This window comes from Panthera tigris, chromosome E1 (assembly GCF_018350195.1).
Source record: "Panthera tigris isolate Pti1 chromosome E1, P.tigris_Pti1_mat1.1, whole genome shotgun sequence".
Lineage (NCBI taxonomy): Eukaryota > Metazoa > Chordata > Mammalia > Carnivora > Felidae > Panthera > Panthera tigris.
In genome coordinates this window covers 57,291,435-57,305,615 of record NC_056673.1, presented here as the reverse complement: position 1 = coordinate 57,305,615, position 14,181 = coordinate 57,291,435, and the positions used below count along the sequence as shown (strand labels likewise).

Here is a 14,181-nt window from a genome sequence, read left to right as displayed (position 1 = left end):
GCACCCAGGTGCCCTGAGTGTCCAACCTCCACGAAGAGCATGGAACCTGCTTGAGATTCTCTTTTTCTTTCTCTTTCTCTGTCTCTTTCTCCCTCCCTCCCTCCGCCCCTCTCCCAGCTTGCATGGTCTCTCACTTTCTCATTAAAAAAAAAAAAAAAAAAAAGCCGGGACTAAGCATCACACCGAGCTATCGTTTTACTATCAGAAACAATTCTGAAGTAGCGAATCCTCTCATTTTACTTTCCATTCAAGGAAGTGGCATCAACAGACACAGACAGGGCTGCGTGGCCGGCTCAGTCGGTGGATCATGAGATTCTTCATCCTGGGGTTGTGAGTTCGAGCCCCACACTGGGCACAGAGATTACGAAATAAATAAAATAAAACTTAAAAAAATACACAGAGTTCAACTGCTATAAAGGGCATTATTGGGACAACTGGTGAAATTTAAATGTATTAAATTCAGGTATACTAGCTAATGGGATTATGCCAAAGCTAAAGGTCCTAAATTTATCATTACACTGTGGCTGTATAAGAGAACATCTCTGTACACAGGAGCCACTGAAGGGCCACGATACCTGCAGTTTACTTCCGAATGCTGCTCCAACAAAACAAATAAATGAGCACACGTGGGAAGTGAGACCCACGCAGGATGGCCAACGGAAAGCCCAACGTTAACCCACAGAGCAAAGGTTAGTAACTATATCAAAAATAAACAAGAGTTCTCATTTGCTGCACATCGGCAAGTTGGGAACACGCAGCCTCTCGTCAAAGACTCGTGAGTCTCAGAATGCCAGCCACTCTGCCAGGAGAGGGCCGGGAGTCTGTTCGGCACCAAAGGTGGTGCCCTGAGCCCTGTTTCCCAAGGCAGCAGCACTGCTGAGACGGCCCTGTTTGGGGCCGTCAGGTCTATGGAAACCTCACTGAGCCCACACGAGCTGACCTGGCTCAAAACCCGGAGTGCAAGAAGGAATGACCGCGGCCCTGAGACGGCCCCTTCCGGCAGGTGAGACCCCACCCCGCCCACACCCACCACACGTGTGAGACCTGGGACCCAGGCCTGGATCGTCGGTAGAGGACACACGCGTCAGGCTGTAGAGCAAATATTAGAACTAGAACACTGGGATTTCTTCCTTACCTTCTATGCTAAAAAATAAAACCAAATGCTAATTTTTCTCCATCCTCCACTTTGGTGGCCGTAGCTGAGGCCAAGACGGTAACGATAATCTAACCCGAGGGCCTTGCCGTGGGAGATGGGGACAGGGAGTGATATTTAGCTGGCAGAGTTAACAGGACCTACAGAAAGACTGGACACGTGGGGAGCGGGACAGGAGGACTCAAGAGTGAAGCCCAGATCTGGGGTTTGGGCGCTGAGCTCGGGAGCACTGGAGTAAGAGCAGTTCTGAGAAGGGGGAGGAGGAAGGGAGATGACGGTGCAGACTCAGCAGGGAGTCTGGGGTGCTCGCGAGACATGCAGGCAGACATGCAGGCAGATCCGCCCCAAAGTCCGGGGAGAAATCAGCCAGGAGCTCAGATGTGCGTGGTTCAGCTCATCAGCACAGGGCGTGTCCTTGTCCCCTCTGTCTCCGCGTGGACGGGGGCAACGCTGCCGGTGCTTTATCTAGCTCTTTAAAAGGCCACCAGTGCCACTCCTGTCTCCTCTCCGTGCCCGTCAGCCTCCCCAACAGCCCAGCCGAGGGGGAGGCGCATCTAACAGGCGCCGTCCCTGAGCAGTGTCCTCTTCCTCAACAGCGTGAACACGTCCGCAGGTGGCACACGCCAGGAGACAAGTGCTCGCGACTCAGAGGTGAGCTGAACGTTCCAGAACTAGGCATGAACAGCGGGAAGGGGCAGAAAAGAGTGAGAAGGCCGGGGGAGAAGAGCACGAGGAAGGGAGAGGTGAAAGCAGATGAAGAAATGTCTCAGAAGCGACTTTGAAGAGTGTTCCAGAGAACGAACGGCGCACGCCCTGCACTCCCGCACGGAGAGGACAAAGGAGAGGGCCTGCTCGGTCCCCAGCGCTGCCCGAAAAGCCTGCATCCACTCGCAGCGAGGGCCTTTGTCCCCAACACTGCAAAGACCGGCGGTCTTTACACACGCAGCTCTTTGGAGGGGCCGAAAAGGAGGCTGACAAGTTAACGTGCTGCTCGTTATCAACGGTGTTATCACTTACTACGTAGGCTGCTACAAACAGTTTCTATTTAAATGTCTTTAGTTGTAATGAAAACGGTGGATAAGGAACAAAATGAAAGGGACAATTATTATGATGTTTTTCATTGTAATTAAACTTTCAGATCTCCAAACTAATATAAGTATTTATCTAAGAAGAGTACTTTTGTGGGCACGATTTACATTAAACACATAAAAACCAAGAAGTTAAGGATGAGTAGTAACAATCCCTCTATGCTGTAGGGCTACGCTTCTGATTTTTTGGCCCTATTCCTTGATGCTCCCAGTTCTGGTACATTCCCAGTGCCCCAGGAGTGTTTATTTTTTAAGAGATTAAAAAAATTTTTTTTTTGATGTTTATTTATTTATGAGAGAGAGAGCATGAGCAGAGGAGGGGCAGAGACAGGGAGACACAGAATCTGAAGCAGGCTCCAGGCTCTGAGCTGTCAGCACAGGCCCAACACGGGGCTTGAACTCACGAACCACGAGATCATGACCTGAGCCGACGTCTGAAGGTTAACAGACTGAGCCACCCAGGTGCCCCTAAAAGATTTTTTTTAACGTTTATTTGTTTCTGAGAGAGACAGAAAGACACGGTGTGAGCAGGGGAGGAGCAGAGAGGGAGGGAGACGCAGAATCCGAAGCAGGCTCCAGGCTGCCAGTGGTCAGCACAGAGCCCGACGTGGGGCTCGAACCCACGGACCGCGAGATCGTGACCCGAGCACGTCTCTCTGTATAGGGCAGGGCCCCATATCACACCTGTCCGCATGCAACCCCCATCACAGTGTCCTCAACCACGGCTCCCTTAGACAGACACGTCTAGCTGAGCACCCCTGCTTCCCAGGCCCACCTGATGGGCTTACAGGGACTCCTCAGGTGAACGGACCCAGTGTCTTCAAGAAGAGGACCTTGTGCCGTGACAGAGGCAGGCACAGGACACACAGGCTCCATTCCTTGGGCTACTTTCCCCTTATTTTCCTTATTCCACTTGTATCTTGTTTCCTCATCTTTTCCCCCTGCTCAAGAAGTTTCACGATGAGAATCATGTCCTATCGCTTCAATGTTAAGAAACACCCATAGTTTGAACATAAAAACGTGTTCAGAAGCCCGAAAGGTCTCAAAAACTAAAAAGCAAAAAGTTATGACTTTAATGCCACGCTTACGGTTTTCAACTAAAGACCTGTTTTGAAAACACCACTCACCGCAGCCTTCTTAGCGCAGCGCTAAACACAGCGCAAGCGCGCAGACACGAGCAGGAGAGCTGACGTCGCCAACACACGAGGTGTGACGCCCCGAGCCACTTTGGAAAATCAGGCCAGACTCACTCGCCGCTGTCCCTCCCCCACGCGGATGCCTCTGAAATCTGTGGGCCTCTGAGGAGCACAGTTTGAGCAGCTCTGTCCCCGGGATCCCTAACTGTGTGTCCCCTCCCTGTCCTCCTGCCGTCACCACGGCCACCGTCTTTATCACTGGCCTGCCACCTCCAGCACTGCTGCCACGCACCCTTTTCCTCTTTCAGTTTTTTAGAGAGAGAGAAAGTGTGTGCACAAGCGGGGGGTGGGGTTACAGGAGGAGGGAGAGAGAGAATCTTAAGCTGGTTCCATGCTCAGCACGGAGCCCTACATGCGGCCCCATCCCACAACCCTGGGATCGGGACCTGAGCCGAAATCAAGAGTCCACCGCTCAACCGACTGGGCCACCCAGGTGCCCCCACGACATATTCTGATAACTTATTCCAAAAATGAAAATGTAAAAAGGCCGTCATTCTCTTCATGTTGAAGGCACACCATTCTTCCTAAGAAAACTTTCTGACTTCGACAATATTTGAATAACATGCTTCTCATAAACCAAAGTTCACGGAGAGAATTATGCTTAGAGGAATTCGTGAAGTGACTGACTTCCTAGGAGCGGGATTCTGAAATGAATGAGAGCCGTGAAGCGAAGCGAGACTGTATTCTCTTACAGGTATTCTAGACTGCCCTGCGTCGCCCAGGGGCTCTGGAAGGCTAACGTGCCTGCGATCCTAAGTCCGAGAGAGAGTACAGAGTCGTCACAGCCATAAGACAGCACGTAGCACTTTGAAATTGCAAGCATCTGCACACACACTGAATTAACTGAACCTTAACAAATGCTGTCCATCTCAGAGACGGGGAAACCTCTGTTTCAGAGAGCTCACACTTGGAAAAGCTGTTTCGGCTAACAAGCAGTAAGGGCTGGACTGAACCCTGCATCTAGTGCCCCTCTCACCCCACCATTCTATCAAACTCGTTCCCCCTAAAAGAGCTGTAAAAAGAAAAACCGAATGAAGTTGGTCTATCACGTTAAAATCTCTTTTCTTCTGCTGCTAACATTCTAAAAATAGGCGTCCCTATAAAAATCTAAGGAACATAACTGCCTTAAGTGATTAAATTAAAACGGTGACACAAGAGCATGATTTAAAGAGAAAAGCCTCCTTTTTCTTTAAATTCCAAAATGTTACCATACGCACGCTAGATCTTCCAGTATTTAACTCAGAACTTCCAGCAGCTGGAGTAAGCAACATCCTAACGAGGGATCAAATTCATCAGATAGGGAAGCGCCCGCACCGTTCACCCGGCAACGTGCGGAACGCGTCATCAGCACTAGCACTGAGCCACTGACAGCCCGCTGCTCGCTCTTCACCCCCAAAGTCCCCGGGACTGAAACGATCCAACAGCAAACCATACATTATAGAAAGGAATTCCGAACGCTCTCCATAGCTGAAAATGTTTCCTAATGCTGACTGATAACACACGGCGCCTGCCGCTCGTCCTTCCAGGAGCGGGATGAGCGGAACAACTGCGCTGGGCTTTTGACCACCAGAGCCGCCTCTCCCCTCCCACCGCCTCTCCCCTCCCACCGCCTCTCCCCTCCCACCGCCTCTCCCCTCCCACCGCCTCTCCCCTCCCACCGCCTCTCCCCTCCCACCGCCTCTCCCCTCCCACCGCCTCTCCCGTGCGCCAGGATGTCGTGGAGAAAGCGCTCTGAATCGCCAATTCCATCTCGGGGCACAACTCTAAACATTTCATCTGTCAACTTCCACAAATACAAGGAATTATGAAATGCAGAACAGAGTGAAAGGTTTACTGAGAACAACAGTCCAAGTGTCCACAACACTCAGCTTTTGGGCCTGTGCTTTCTGCAAAGAAATGGCTTGGGGGCAGGTTAGGGACCCATCAGCGCGGCAGGACCCAGGGCAGGCCGCTGGGCGCGCTCAGCAGCTCGGGGGAGGGGGCCGGCAGCGCCGGGGAGAGAGCCGCGGGAGCCCTCCGCCCCCGCCCCCGCCCCCGCCGCACGGCCGCGGCCGAGGTGGCGCAGCGGGTGGCCACGACGCCATTTTATCCACTCGGGGCCCCGGGCGCAGAGCCGCCCCGCTCGCCTGCCCGCTCGCTCGCGCCGAGCGCCGCCGGGGGTGGGGTACCTGCAGGCGCGGCCCGCCCGGGCCCGGAGACGCGGCCGCGCGAGCCGGCGGGGGCGCGCGGCTCCACCATGTCGGCCGCGCGCCGCCGGGACCCTCCCGCGCAGGCCCGCGGCCGGGCGACCTGCGGGCGCCCGCGGGGCCGGGGGCCGGCGATGCCCTTTCCGCGCCGGGAGGTACCCGATTCATCCCCTGCCACGAGCGGGGAGGCACCCACCGAGGGATTCGAAAGCTCTGATTATCTAAACCGATCTTCCTTCCTCTTTAAATTCTTTCGATTGTCACCCAACGTTTGCACTTGAGGACCGGCTAGGCTACGGGGCTACGGGGCGCACCGGGGGCCCCTCTTCTGTTGTTTGGAAAGGCAGCCAGAAGAATAAGGCCCAGCGCCTACTGGCTGCGTGCAATAAATGCTGTTCTTTCACAGTGCCTTTGTTTTCCGTTCCTTCCTCCTTCCCGCTCTCTCTAAACAACCCTGAAACATTTGGCATACCAACACTGGCGATAATATTCTAAACGAGTCCCATATGTAAACTGGCAAGTGTCCAACTTCTTAATTACTTTCCTGCCTCTATCTAAAAAAGATCTAAGTAGCAAACACTACCCTACTGCATATTAATCAAAGCCTCTGTTTATAAATGTACAAAGCAGCCACCAAAACAATACATTGTTCTGCCTTTAGCACAATGAAAAAGACTTTTTTTTCAAGCTCTCAAGTGTCTCAAGCTACAGTTCTGTGGCAGACTTGCAAAAACATAGTCTGCCTAGAAAATCACATGACAAAATGACATTTTTCTGGAACCTGGATGGTGTGAATCACTACATTTATCTACTACCACTCATCTTACCAGTTACAACTTTTGCCAGTTGGCTAAATGAGCTCCCCTCCAAATTAATACATGAATTAAAAAATCTCCCCCCCCAACCCCAATTATTTTTTTAGAAGGCCAATGTTTTATTTCAGGACAAATGCTGTTTAAATAGGGAACCCGGAACCAAGGCTGGGGAACCCTGGCTTCTCCGTCTCGTCTCGTTTTGCAGGAGCCCCTCTCCAGCCCGGCAACTTGTATCTCTCTGTGGAAACCGCCCACGACGGAGGACTGGAGGGAGACTCAGCAAAAGTTCGGAGGACTGGAGGGAGACTCAGCAAAAGTTCGGCTGGTTCTCGAACACAGGTCATTCTTTATCTCCACATGGCAAAGCACGGCGTCTGTCTCTGGAAGGTTCATAATGTCCCCTAGACGTGTAACTGTTCCAAGGGGTCTTTGTCCGTACTGCCTCTTGACTGCCGCTCACCGACCACCAGATCGGTCCACTGGGCAGGCGATGAGCGCCGAGCCAACACAGACGGGGCCGGCGAACAGATGTATTCCTAGTTAGAGCCGCTGGGTCAGGGGACAGGACCACCTGGCGTGTTTATCAGTTCTCCCAAACTGCCCTCCCCAGAGGCCGCACCAGTTCACATCCCTACCTGCAGCCAGTTGCCCACTGCCCCTCCCCACACTTCCACCTGCCGGGTGTGGTGGTTCCGGAGTCTCGCTGCGAAGACTAATAAACAAGTTAATACGTGTAAAGCACTTGGATCCGGCAAACAGTGAGCGCTCCCTCAGTCACCGGTGCCACAGTGACTACAATAGATTTTCAAGTTCTGGCAACTTGCTACGTGAAGAACGACGTAGCCCTGTTGTTTTCATCTTCATTTATGTTTCCCGTGGCCACACGTAACATTATCTCTCAATGCTTAGGACTCACTTGTAGTAGCTTTATGATCTGCCGGCCAACAATCTCGGCCCACTCTCCTACCGAACTGGTTTTTTTTCCTCGCTGATTTATGGGAATGCTTGGTATTTCCTCTCAGGTTTTATTTATGGGTTCGTACAAAAATTTGTAACTTTTTTATACATAACTTTGTCGGCCTTTCTTGGCACGGCTTCTTGCTTGAGAGAAATCTTCAGGCCATGACGTGGAAACATTCTCCTGTGTCGCCTCTGATAGTTCTCCCGTGCGTTTTGCGTGTGGCTTTCCAGCGCTCCGTTGACCGGGGCCACCGTTTCCCAGGAGTCTGTAAGGCCACGTCATGCTCACCTCGGTCTCCACGCATGCACGTGTCTGTCCGCAGTCTCTCCACTGCATCGCCTCTGTTCGTTTGTTTTGTCTTGCCCCAGTCACATACAGTTGTAATCAATTACTAGGGCATCATTAGCTCTAGTGGGTGGCTCATTATTCTTTTAAAAAATGTTCTTGGGGGCACCTGGATGGCTCAGTCGGTTAAGCGTCCGACTTGGGCTCAGGTCATGAACTCATGGTTTGTGAGTTCGAGCCCTGCATCGGGCTCTCTGCTGTCAGCACAGAGCCCGCTTCAGATCCTCTGTCTCTCTCTCTCTGTCTGCCCCTCTCTTCTCTCTCTCTCTCGAAAAGAAATGAAAACATTAAAAAAAAAAAAAAAAAAGAATTTCTTGGCTTTTCTATTTATGTACGTTTACTCTCCTAGATGAACTTCCGAATTAGTCTATCAAGTTCGAAAAGTAATGTGCTGGGATAGCTCTGAATGTGGATTTGATGGGACTGGGTCATCACAGTAAGTTTGCTAGTTTATTGCTATACTCACTGGCAGTCACCTCTCCAGCCCTGTCTCCTCTTGCTGACCCCGGCACGCTGCCCCCCGCCACGCGGAACCACCTTCATTACCCAACGAGGCCCTCCCCGCACGCAGGCTGCTCTATCGCCTTCCCGACGAATCCAAAACTCAGCTTGTGTCGCCTCCATCAGAAAGCCTTCCTTGGCGGGCGCCCATCCTCAGTCTGGGTTACTGCGCACGTGACACCCCACCGTTATCTCCGACTGGGCACCCCACCCCACCTGGGCCTCCCTATACTTAGTAGGCATTCAATGCGTGTTTTGCTCGATGACTTAACGCCAGAAGAAACTCTGGAAAGTTAGCCTCTTCTCCCTTGTCAGAGGCATACAAACGGCCGTGTGGGACTGCTGCCTAAACATTCGGATGGAGGAACAAAAGGAAAGAGACAGTGAAAAAGCATGAAGCTAGCGTATCGGTTTGTCAAAATACGGCAGAAACTGGCATTGCGATTTTTCCATGTGAACAAGTGTGACAGATTAATGTAAATTACAAGGTGAATCATAATGAAACTTAAGAGCTAGACTGATCTACTGACATATCCTCTTCAGAAGCATGTGCAACATAAAGGACACGAATGAATTAAAAAATCACTGTCAGAAAAAAAAAAAAAAAAAAAAAAAAAAAAAAAAATTTTAAAAAAAAAAAAAAAAAAAAGAAAAGGGGCGCCTGGGTGGCGCAGTCGGTTAAGCGTCCGACTTCAGCCAGGTCACGATCTCGCGGTCCGTGAGTTCGAGCCCCGCGTCAGGCTCTGGGCTGATGGCTCGGAGCCTGGAGCCTGTTTCCGATTCTGTGTCTCCCTCTCTCTCTGCCCCTCCCCCGTTCATGCTCTGTCTCTCTCTGTCCCAAAAATAAATAAAAAACGTTGAAAAAAAAAATTTTTAAAAAAAAAATCACTGTCAGGCTGGGTCTCTCTCCATATGCTACCAGCGCCTTCTACACCAGTAGAGAAAATGTATCTACGCTTGCTGGGCTAAAACAAGTGTGACTTCGGCTTTCAATTCTTCAAAAACGCTCCCATGTCTCCACCTCCACCACTCACTGGTATCTGTAAACCCTTTCTGTGTACCGGATGGATGCGATCACTGTCCCTTACTCCAGCGAGGACTGCAACAGTCCCCTCCCCATGGAGGAGGCAGCACTCAGATGGGAGGCAACCAGGATGCTCATGAATTCTGGCAGGTTTGCACCGTGTGACTGTTTAAACCTAAGAGCTATGATGAAGGTGATTCAAAGTCCACCAATTCCTTCCAGGGATATAGAACCTTCTCTAATCTTTGCCAATCACACTAAACCTTTTTTTTTCTTTTTCATCTATTTTGAGAGGGGGAGAGAGAGAGGGATCGTGTGTGCACACGCACGCATGCAAGCAGGGGACAGGTAAGAGAGAGGGAGAGAGAATCCTAAGCGTGCTCTGCACTATCAACACAGAGCCCAACACGGGGCTCGATCCCACGACCATGAGATCATACCCTGAGCCGAGATCAAGAGTTGGACGCTTAACCGGCTGAGTCACCCGGGTGCCCCCACACGAAACCTTTTGGGGGAAGAAGAGTCCACCTACTGATACACCTGGTATGTGTGTGTTAATTTTTGTGCTGGGCTGAAAATTAACGTGCTGGGCTGAAATAACCCCTTTCCGCTTTTCTTTTCGTGAGAAATGGTCAGCTCTTAAAATCTGAAGGATAAGTCACGTACCCACTCCCTGCTTGGGTAATTCAATCTCAGTTCCCTGACCGAAACTTCTTTATGTTTTAACTTAACCTTACAGTTGGAGGAATGGAATAATGAGTGAAACCGCATTTTTCATTTTCACGCAGGTGTGGCTGCGGAGTGGAAACCTGCTTACCCAGAACGAAACACGACGACGATCTACGTGTTACTTAAAATAGAAGGTACACGAACTTTTACTTGAAGCAGTATCTAGGAAAGTTTCAAATGCACCAAGAAAACGTGGCCACTCTTCTCGATTTCACCTGGATATGAATTCAGTGCATAATACGCACCATGAAAAAGAAAAGTTTATAGAACGCTTCATCTCTAGGAAGGTCGGCTAAAATTTCCAAATGTACGCAGGCCACAGAGGGACGAGAGAGCTTTCTTGCGCTGTTGCAGAATTTACTCATTTAAAGATTTTGCGAGTTTAAAAAACGACTGCTGCCCCATCATAGCGTTTCAAAGATGGGCACATATTTGCTGCACTTACGGAGCACTTACTGTATACAAGGCCCTGTGCCACCCGTGAAGCAAATATGTCACCCTCAGAGTCCTGTGAAGTAGGGGTCCCCCCATGTCACAGGTGACGGCTCGAATAGGCAGTGAAAGCGGCTTGGTCGAAGTCACACAGGAGGTCACAGGTCTGGAAACGTTATCAGGCCCGGGGCCTGCAAGCCTGTGTCCTGACCGTGCTGCTGCTGCTTCCTGGCCAATCCCTGTGCTGGTGCCTGAGCAACACGGGGCACAGTGCCAGCGGTGCCTCTGCTGACAAAATCAAGCAAGCGCTCTGGAGACAGTGTTTGAGTCAGAGATTAAAGGGAAGGGACCTTAGCAACTAGAGGTCCCGAGAGTCTCAGACTTCTGATTTTAGGGGGGAATGAAGTCCTAGCTGGGGGTGTGACCCATGCCAGCTGCCAGGCCTTCCCCCTGGTGCAGAGCTCTTTCCATCCAAAGGAAAGTGAGCAGCTTTCTTTTAAAAAGAAATTTTTTTTTAAGTTTATATATTTTGAGAGAGAGAGAGAGAGAGAGAGAGAGAGAGAGAGAGAATCCCAAGCGGGCTCTGTGCTGTCAGTGCAGAGCCCAATGTGGGGCTCAAACTCATGAACCGTGGGATCATGACTTGAGCTGAAGTCGGACACTTTACCGACTGAGCCACCCAGATGTTCAAGAAGGTTTCTTTAGAGGGTACTTTCAACTTGATAGAGAGGTGAGACTCTTACAATTAGCCAGCAAACAATGTGCGCTGCACCGTGTGCCAGAAGGGGAGGCTGTGCGTGCAGACGAGGAACAGAGAGAGTGGGAGGAGGGAAGGGGCTTCGTGGGGGCGGGGCGGCAGCGGCCTGGGCAGGCAGGAAGGAAGGAGGGAAGAGACAAGAGGCGATCTGGCGGACACAGGGCTGGTTAGGGTGGGAAGCGGCCACTCGGACTAGGAGGGGCAGCACGGACTGGACAAGACGGGAAGGGCTGTGGCAGCCCGGGAAAGCCAGACCCTGTGCAGCAGGAGCTGGGGAAGCAGGACAGGTTTTGAGGGGACCCGAACCGGTCAGAAAGGTTCATCTGGCTACAAGACCAGCAACTGGCGGGAAAGAGATGCACTTGGTGTAAAAGGAAGACCTCTGCTCAGGAGCCATAAAGCTGTCATTTCTTATCTTACTGACAGAGTACAGACTGATTCCATTTTCTGAGCGGTTTTACAGAAATGCGGATTTATTTAGTCTTCTCTTTTTTTCCTAAAGCATAATAAACTAGAAATAGCTTTCTGGAGAAGGGTATTTGCAGAGGCAAATAAGCTAAGGAGATACCAGTGGCAGCTTTCGCACCAACGGCATTTGAAGAGCACCGGACGCGATACTTCCAACGAATCCTGTGACAACAGGACAAGCCCTGAAGAAAGCAGGTGTTACGCTTCTTGTTCAGGTTCTCAAACTAAGCATCTTCAGCTGAGACACCAAGCTGTGTAGGGACAGCCACGCGCTCCCTGTGTGTGTTAAGACTGTCCAGAGGACCACCCTTCAGCGTAGAAAGGAACGGTGCTCGATTATATAATTGCTTGTGGCGAAGCAGACGGGACTATCTTCCTGGCCAATGACTATATTTGATCATTTCTTTTCTTCCTTGCTTTTTGCTGACAATCACTGACCTACATCCCCTCTCCTGGGAATTTGGCAGGTAAGAGCCGGGACTATTTGAAGGGACGTGGCAAAGTGGTCTAAAAAGATTTGTTTCAAATGTATCACAAAGTCAGAGTTTTGTGAAATACTCCTAGAGATACTTTTAAGCCATGTTGGAATTATTCTCCATGTTAAAAGGCAGCACACGAAAGCAAACATTAATATAACTTGTGACATGTTTCTTTTAAATTCCAATCTAGCACAAGAAGCCTCCTTGCTTCTCTAATTACAGACGTGAATTTCACTACCATCAGCAAATATGGTTTCCATGCTAGAACGAGTGCCAACCGTTAAATCATTGGAAGTGGAAAGATTCAAGAAAATAACGAGAAATGTGGCCGTTGAGCACATGTACTTTGCTCTCTTCCAAAAATTTCTAAAACGTCAGTAAAGAAGTGTTTTCAGTCTGAGTCCATCAGTAAGGTCAAGAAGGCGGGACGAGGAGAGAGAGGCGATGAGGGCTGTCAGCAGTCTGAAGGCTGGAGAGCCAACGGACGAGTGGCGCTTGCTCTCGGAGCCAAGAGAAAGCCGGTGTCCAACTGTAGGCAAGGACGCCGGCAAGAAGCGGGACCCCGGACGCCGCGGGGGCCGAGCCCGAGGTCTGATAGCTTTGGCTCAAAGTGTCTGAACAAGTTCGAGAGCCTCACCCCCGACAGAGCGGGCCCACCCCGGGCAGCCTGGTGGCCGGGCAGGAAGGGTTACTGAAGGACCCTCCCCGCGGCCTTCTCCGCACCTGCCGTCACAGACTTACGAGGACTCACGTGCAGACCTTTGGCTTCTGGGGAGAAACGAACTCGGCTGACAGAGCTAATGCCATCTCAAGACATATGAGGAACCATATGGAGAAGAAGGCGAAAACAGAACCCAACTTTAAGGTCCGATACAAACGCACCTGGCTAGCTGGCTGGCTCACGCCGTTACACGTACACAGTGAACGGGGACCAAACTACGTCTCTCTGACGAGCGGGCAGCAAGGCTGAAATGGCGCACCGTGGTCAGATGAAAGGAATGCCTCCCTCTGAGTATTTTACCTGCTTGGAGCTTACTGGGGTGCTGCTGCGCTCCGGCTCCAGGGAGGGGAGGAGGGCTTACGCCTGCGGGCCCAGCGCCCTGGGTCGGGCTCACGCTGGCCAGAGCCCCGGCAGGCAACGGCTGGCCTCTCTTTAACAGCTGCTTCTGTTCTTGCTGGCGGAAGCGTGGAGGCACCTCGCGAGGCAGGTAACGGGGCGCAGCCGGCTGCTGGCTGCTGGCGGACGCGCGTTTGCCATTGCCGCCGCTCGGCAGGGCGCTGGTGCAAACGCTGGCGGCGGTACCGGCAGGCTGGGGCTGGCTCGAACAGGTCTTGGGAGGTTCTGGCACTGCAGGGGACAAAACGGAAAGAACCCAGAACTTTAGTAGCCCTCCTGAAGCCCCGACCCAAACCAAGGAAGACAAAGCAAAAACCGAGAAGCAGAGGGTCGACGTCGCGCCCGGGAAACAGAACTGGACTGAAGTCCGGGCGGCCAGGCGCGAGGCCCGTTTTCTTACAGACGAACCGAAGTTCAGAGCAGCAGGCTTCGGCCCCGGGTGCCTCGTCTGTGACACGGGCGAACCGGTTAGGCCGGAGCAGCGGTTCACACCTCGGCTTCGTCACACTCAACTCAGGGCCCATGAAGGCCCCAGCCCTGCCCCCCACACCCCCTCCAGGGAACTCAGCAGGGTGGAGCGAGGAGGGGAGACTTTGCATTTCTGACACGTTTCCGCGCGAGTCTGATCTGATGCTGGTGGTCCCGGGACCACTCTTTGAGAACCACTGCTCTTGGCGTTTTTCCAAAATTAAGGGACTTTTGTTTTAATTCTGATGACCACCCCCCACCCCCACCCCCACCCCCACGCATCCTGCGTTATCCGAATAATTAAGGCATTGGTGGAACTATCAATAGCACTAACTACACTCCGTTAAAGATTTACTTGAAAAGAATGCAAGTGGACTAACGTGCAAATGATGCATTTGAATTAAGTGGAAGCCAAAATGCCATCTGGGTGTTGCACAAACAAAAGCTCCACAGTAATTTCAA

The 14,181-nt window shown here is 51.6% G+C and overlaps 1 protein-coding gene across 3 annotated transcripts in view; it reads right to left on the bottom strand.

The window, feature by feature from the left end:
• The window catches only part of TNRC6C (trinucleotide repeat containing adaptor 6C), a 96,833-nt gene that overhangs the window by 63,689 nt on the left and 18,963 nt on the right, over positions 1-14,181 (bottom strand). For all 3 annotated transcript variants that reach the window (XM_042967328.1, XM_042967327.1, XM_042967329.1), the window contains exon 3: positions 13,156-13,482. The gene's annotated coding sequence lies outside the window, so the exon portion shown is untranslated. The remainder of the gene's footprint in view (positions 1-13,155; positions 13,483-14,181) is intronic.